Source organism: Tupaia chinensis, unplaced genomic scaffold (genome assembly GCF_000334495.1).
Source record: "Tupaia chinensis unplaced genomic scaffold, TupChi_1.0 Scaffold000237_1, whole genome shotgun sequence".
Lineage (NCBI taxonomy): Eukaryota > Metazoa > Chordata > Mammalia > Scandentia > Tupaiidae > Tupaia > Tupaia belangeri.
This window is the reverse complement of record NW_006159715.1, coordinates 3,025,602-3,030,627: the sequence shown is the minus strand read 5'-3', so window position 1 is coordinate 3,030,627 and position 5,026 is coordinate 3,025,602. Positions and strand designations below refer to the sequence as shown.

Below are 5,026 nucleotides of genomic sequence, written 5' to 3'. Positions count from 1 at the left end.
GGGGGGGGCTCGCGGCCGGGCGGGGAGAGTAGGGGTCGGCGGCGGAGGGGGCTAACGGTGGGGGAAGTCCCGTGCACTCACGCTCCGCTCCTGCTATCGAACAACCTCCTGCTCGTTCGCTCCCGACTGACAGAGAACAGGAAGTGACGGCAGCCAAGAGCCTCCGGCCCCGCCCCGCTGGGGCTGCGGCACGTGATGGGGCGTGGCCTCCCGGCGGAACCGACCCTGAGACCCTTTCCAGGGCCTTAAAGGGACCGCCCCTCGTCCTGAATGGATGCCTTGAAAGTGGGATGAGGTAAAGATTGCATCTGACCTGAGAAATGTGTGAGGGAGCTAATAATACAGACGGCAAACATCGAGGTTTGTATTCTATAAATGTTTGTTCTAGCGAAGGGAAGGTGCCATACTGAAAAAGATCACCACCGGGCTCATTTTCCCAGAAAAGGTCTTCCACCTACCCCACCGTCCCCCTCCTCAGTGTATGACTGGCTGGTAAAATCCAAAGGAAGTCAGTCACAGCGTTTAATTCCGGAAAGTGCAAAAAATCTTTGCATAAGTCCTTGGCTTCACGAACCTTACTCCTAAATTGAAGTCCTGGAAGTGGAAAGTAGACAGAAGACAAGAGAAATCCACTACAAGCTAATCTACAATCGATTTTTAATTTTTTTTTTTGGGGGGGAGGGAGAGGTTTTCGCTATAGGGCCGCGTGCGCTCTCCAGAAAGACAGACAGAAAGCGAGAAATAACCCCCCAGGGGGGATGGCCACGCCGCAATCCCTTCTCCTCCATTCTCCTCTCGGGATCCTGGGCACCCACGCACACGCGCCCGACGTGAGTTTAAGCCACGGATCAGGGACTGGAACCGTGGTCAACTACGTGGGAGTCCAGCGACATAGCCATTATGCCAACTGCTGTTCCCAATTTTTTTTTTTTTTAAGTTTCTTCATTGCTTCTCTGAAAGAAAGAGGAACCCTCCCCCACCATAGGATCTTCACTCAGCTATCCCCGTCTAATCCCAGCTGGCCTAAAAGTTACAGCCCACGCCAACCTTATGTAGCATTAGGCTAGGTGACTTCATTTTAAAAAGGAAATACTGTATAATTTTATTTTTTTAATTACCAGAGGGCCTGTATGCCCACCAGAGAGACACAGGGAGAGAGGGAGAAAGCACCATTCAATAAAGAATGGTCACACCACAACCCTGTCTCATTTCTCCATCCCGTTTAGGATCGGGGGCATGCAAGCACATGCACCTAGCATGTTTTTTCAAGCTTCCAGGACCAAGCCTTACTTGGCCATGTGGGATCCAATTCTCTTAACCATTAAGCTATGGGTCGCTCTATAAAATTACTTAAATGAAGTTCCAAATACAAGCAAAACTCATCTCTAGGAATAGAGGTCAGATTATCCTGGAGGATCTCACTAGGGGGCAAGTAGGAAAAAAAAAAAAACACTAGGATCTGGGGTCCAGGTGGTGATGCAGGAGTACATAGCTAGACCCAAACAGGAAAGCCATAGGTTCACACCCCAGAATCCCTAAGAGCACTAATTGCACCTGTGCCGGTGATCCAGTTTAGCTAAGACTAGGATATGGATTGTAACATGAAGATTCTGTTGGTAGTCTCTCTCTCTCTCTCTCTCTCTCTCTCTCTCTCTCTCTCTGTCATAATAAATAAATAAACTTAAAAAAATAAAAAAGAGGGTGGGCCAGCCAGTGGTGTGATGGTTAAAGTGACTGGATCCCACAAAGCCAACTGTACCATTCAAGTCCTGGACCCAATGGCTTGAGAAACAACACCAGATACGTGTCCAAAGTCCCAAGAGAATAATGGAAGCGAAGGATATGGTGTGACCACCCATCTGGTAAGGTGCTTTCTCACTTTCCCTGACTCTCTTTGTCTCTCTTTCTGGTGAGAACACACACCCCATAGCAAATTATCAAAGAAAAAAAGAGATGGCTGGTCCCGTGGCCTAATGGCTAAGGCAGCCGAATCCCATATGACTGATCACACAGTTTGAGTCTCAAATCTGGCAGCTTGAGAAACAGGTCAGGCATGTGTGCATACATGCCCTAAGTCTGGAAAGGAGGAGAGGTGGAGGAAAAGGGATTGCAGTGTGACTGTTCTCCATAGGGAGTGCTTTTTGCGTCTCCTTCTTTCTGTCTCTCTCACTCTCTGTCTCTCTTTCTGTCTCTGGCAAGCACACATACCCTCCAACCATAGGAGGTTAACTACAGGAAACAGCCTGCCTGCACCCTGGGAGCCAAGGATGTGGTTCTCCCTTGAAAGCTGGACGCTGGTAGGAGAACAGGCTTCAGAGTAATGTTTACAACTTTCTTTCCTCTCCTCCAAGATAGTAAGGGCTGCCCAAAGGTCTTTTCCCTGTTCATTCACTCATTCGATTGGCTAAAAGCCCTCATGAGCTCTCAGTGCTCATGACTGGGTACAACAGAGGGGGTGTTAGAAGACCTGAGTTAAACTCAAACCCGCTGGGATCCAAGCAACTGAGATCCTCTTGCCTGTGGTGAATGTACTGGGGAGAGAGAGCTGAGCTTCCTTCTTGGCACAGCTATAGAATTGGGCAGACTCAAGGCAGCCACCAAGAATGAACTCATAAGCCTTGATGAGCAGCAAGAGAGGATGCCATGCCCAGGGGACAGAGGGGGCCACAATGCCCAGCAGAGAGGCAGTACTTAATGGGAACCATACTCAGCAGTAACAACCAGGCCCTCAGCCAATCACATTCCTTGCAGTTGGAGAAGAGAGAGAGAGAAGTGTAGTCTCATGGCTGCCATACCAGAAAACATATGTGGTATAGAATCCTAAAATGGCCAGCATGGTCGATCACATTGTGCAAGGTCCAGATCCAGTGGCTTGAAAAACACATATGTGCATGTATATACATGTCCAAAATCCCGAAAAAAGGGAGAGATGGAGCAGAAGGAATTGCAAAGCATTCCCAGTGGTGTGTCAGAGGGGTGCTTTCTCTCACTCTCTGTCATAATTTTTTTTAAAGAATCTCAAAATATAAGAACAGCAGATGGAGTAGTGATGAGGGATTTAACAAAGTAAAAGAATCCTGTAGGAGTTCAGAATTGCAGACTAGAAGCACTAATGAAGACTGAGGAGGGCCAGTGGGTTGAAAGAAGGGGGTAGTGTTTGAGTTTACATATGGAGCAGTTAGACCCATGATACCCACCCACACCTACCCAACCCTGCCCTCATAGAAGACAGTTGACTATTTCCTGGAAAATTATCTTGAGGGGTGCAAAATGTGTGAAGGAAATGAGGAGCCAAGAGTACAGGAGATAGGATCAAAGTTTAAAAACTAAATGCAAAAACATCCCTCCCTAGGCCCTTCCCCCTTTCAGCATTACTGACTTTTGAAAGAATAAATGCAGATAAAAATACAAATTAATTCCTTAACATTTTTTTCTGTGTGAAACCCTTAATCATAATGAAATAAAAGTAGGCATGAAAGTAAACAGAGGGGCCAGCAGGTGGGTTGGTGGTTAAAGAGCTGAACTCCTACATGGCCAACTGCTGTTTGAGTTCTGACCTGGTGGCTTGCTTGCTCACTGTTTTTTCCCCACCTCCCAACTCTCTCTCTCTCTAGTGAGCACATGTACCCTATAGCAAATTAAATAATAATAATAATAATAAGGTGTTTGCCTAAAAATTAAAGAAAGTGAACAGAGACACCACACACCTGCGCACCTCCACACCTAAAGAAATAATTGACATTCCAGTTAAATTAAATTCATATGACATTTCTATCTCTTTTCCCTTTAGCAAATGTTCTTATTCAGATTCTGTGTCTAAGCAAACTGGGTAAAAAGCCTGCTATAGTTCAGATTTCAGTTCTCAGAAGCTCCGGAGGTAAACTGTTGGGGAGATCTATCATTTTAGAAGCGGGAGACCTGGTGCTTTGCATGCAAATGTAGTTGGCTTGATTTCTTTGGGTGTGATACTTTGTGAAACTGTTAGCAAATCTTTGGTCCTAAATGACTTCCGTTCAATAGAAGTCCATGTAATTTAAAAAAATAAACGACAATAATTTCTCACATGTAGATAAAAGAGAGAAAATTTTTTACTTTAAACAAAATAGGATTGCAGTTCTTCCAAATGGTGGACGGGAGGTGTAGTTCACTTGCATTCCTGTGGGATGGGGTGGGGAATAGCTCCTTTTGTAGGAAAATTCCTAGAGGGTATTTTGGGACCCTCACTCCTTAGTACAGAGCTTGGCCTCTTTAAACCTTGAAGAGCATGAGAAATTAGTCCACAACTCAAGTTGTGTCTTTCCATGATGTCAAAGCTTTATTCACATCAAACGTCCTAACACACAAGCAAGCATAGCCTGGTGAAGGACAGGGACATGTGAGCCCATTCGAGGCCAGTGCCTGCACCAACACCGTGAAAGGGCCCTGCTCTGAGAGTCAGTCCAAAGCCCTCATGGAGATAGAGCCATTAGCATGAATCCTCCTTCGAATAGTCCCCTCAGCAATGCAGGTCACTGCAGGTTCTGGACCAACCATCCCTCAAGTTACAGCAGCAGGCCAGTCTGATTCACTCTTACCAGGGTCCCAGTGCCTCCAGATTGTAATGAAGAGAGATGCAAAGTTAGTGCTTGGGCACAGCAGTGTCTCCAGTTCACACACAGGAATGGCCAAAGAGCAGATGGCATTGAGCTGAGTTCCTGGTTTATATGCCCCTTTACCAAGGCCTTGCCCTGTGCCATACGTTATCATCTTTGTGACCAGTTTGCGATGATGAAGAAGAACAAGAGGAAAACCTTGATGCAAGTGGAGAATATAAATGTTCAGGAAGAGATAGTTTGATTTTTTTGGTTGATGCCTCCAGGGCCAAGTTTGAATATCAAGATGAAGAGGAATGCCCGCGCCAAGCGCGCGAGGCGGAGGCGGGCGGAGTAGGCCCTGCGCCGGCCCACCCGGCCCGGCTGCGGGCCCCCACCACCCCCGGGACCCGTGCCAAGCAAGGCGGCGGGAGGCGGGGCCCCCACCCCGGGGT

The 5,026-nt window shown here is 47.2% G+C and overlaps 1 protein-coding gene and 1 pseudogene across 1 annotated transcript in view; one reads left to right on the top strand and one right to left on the bottom strand.

Annotated features, from left to right (window-relative positions):
* Window positions 1-187, bottom strand: part of SUB1 (SUB1 regulator of transcription) — a 27,667-nt gene extending 27,480 nt beyond the window's left edge. Inside the window, exon 1 of the mRNA XM_006148500.3 lies at window positions 82-187. The gene's annotated coding sequence lies outside the window, so the exon portion shown is untranslated. The remainder of the gene's footprint in view (window positions 1-81) is intronic.
* LOC102473110 (X-ray repair cross-complementing protein 6-like) overlaps window positions 1-5,026 on the top strand; it is an 18,403-nt pseudogene that overhangs the window by 9,269 nt on the left and 4,108 nt on the right.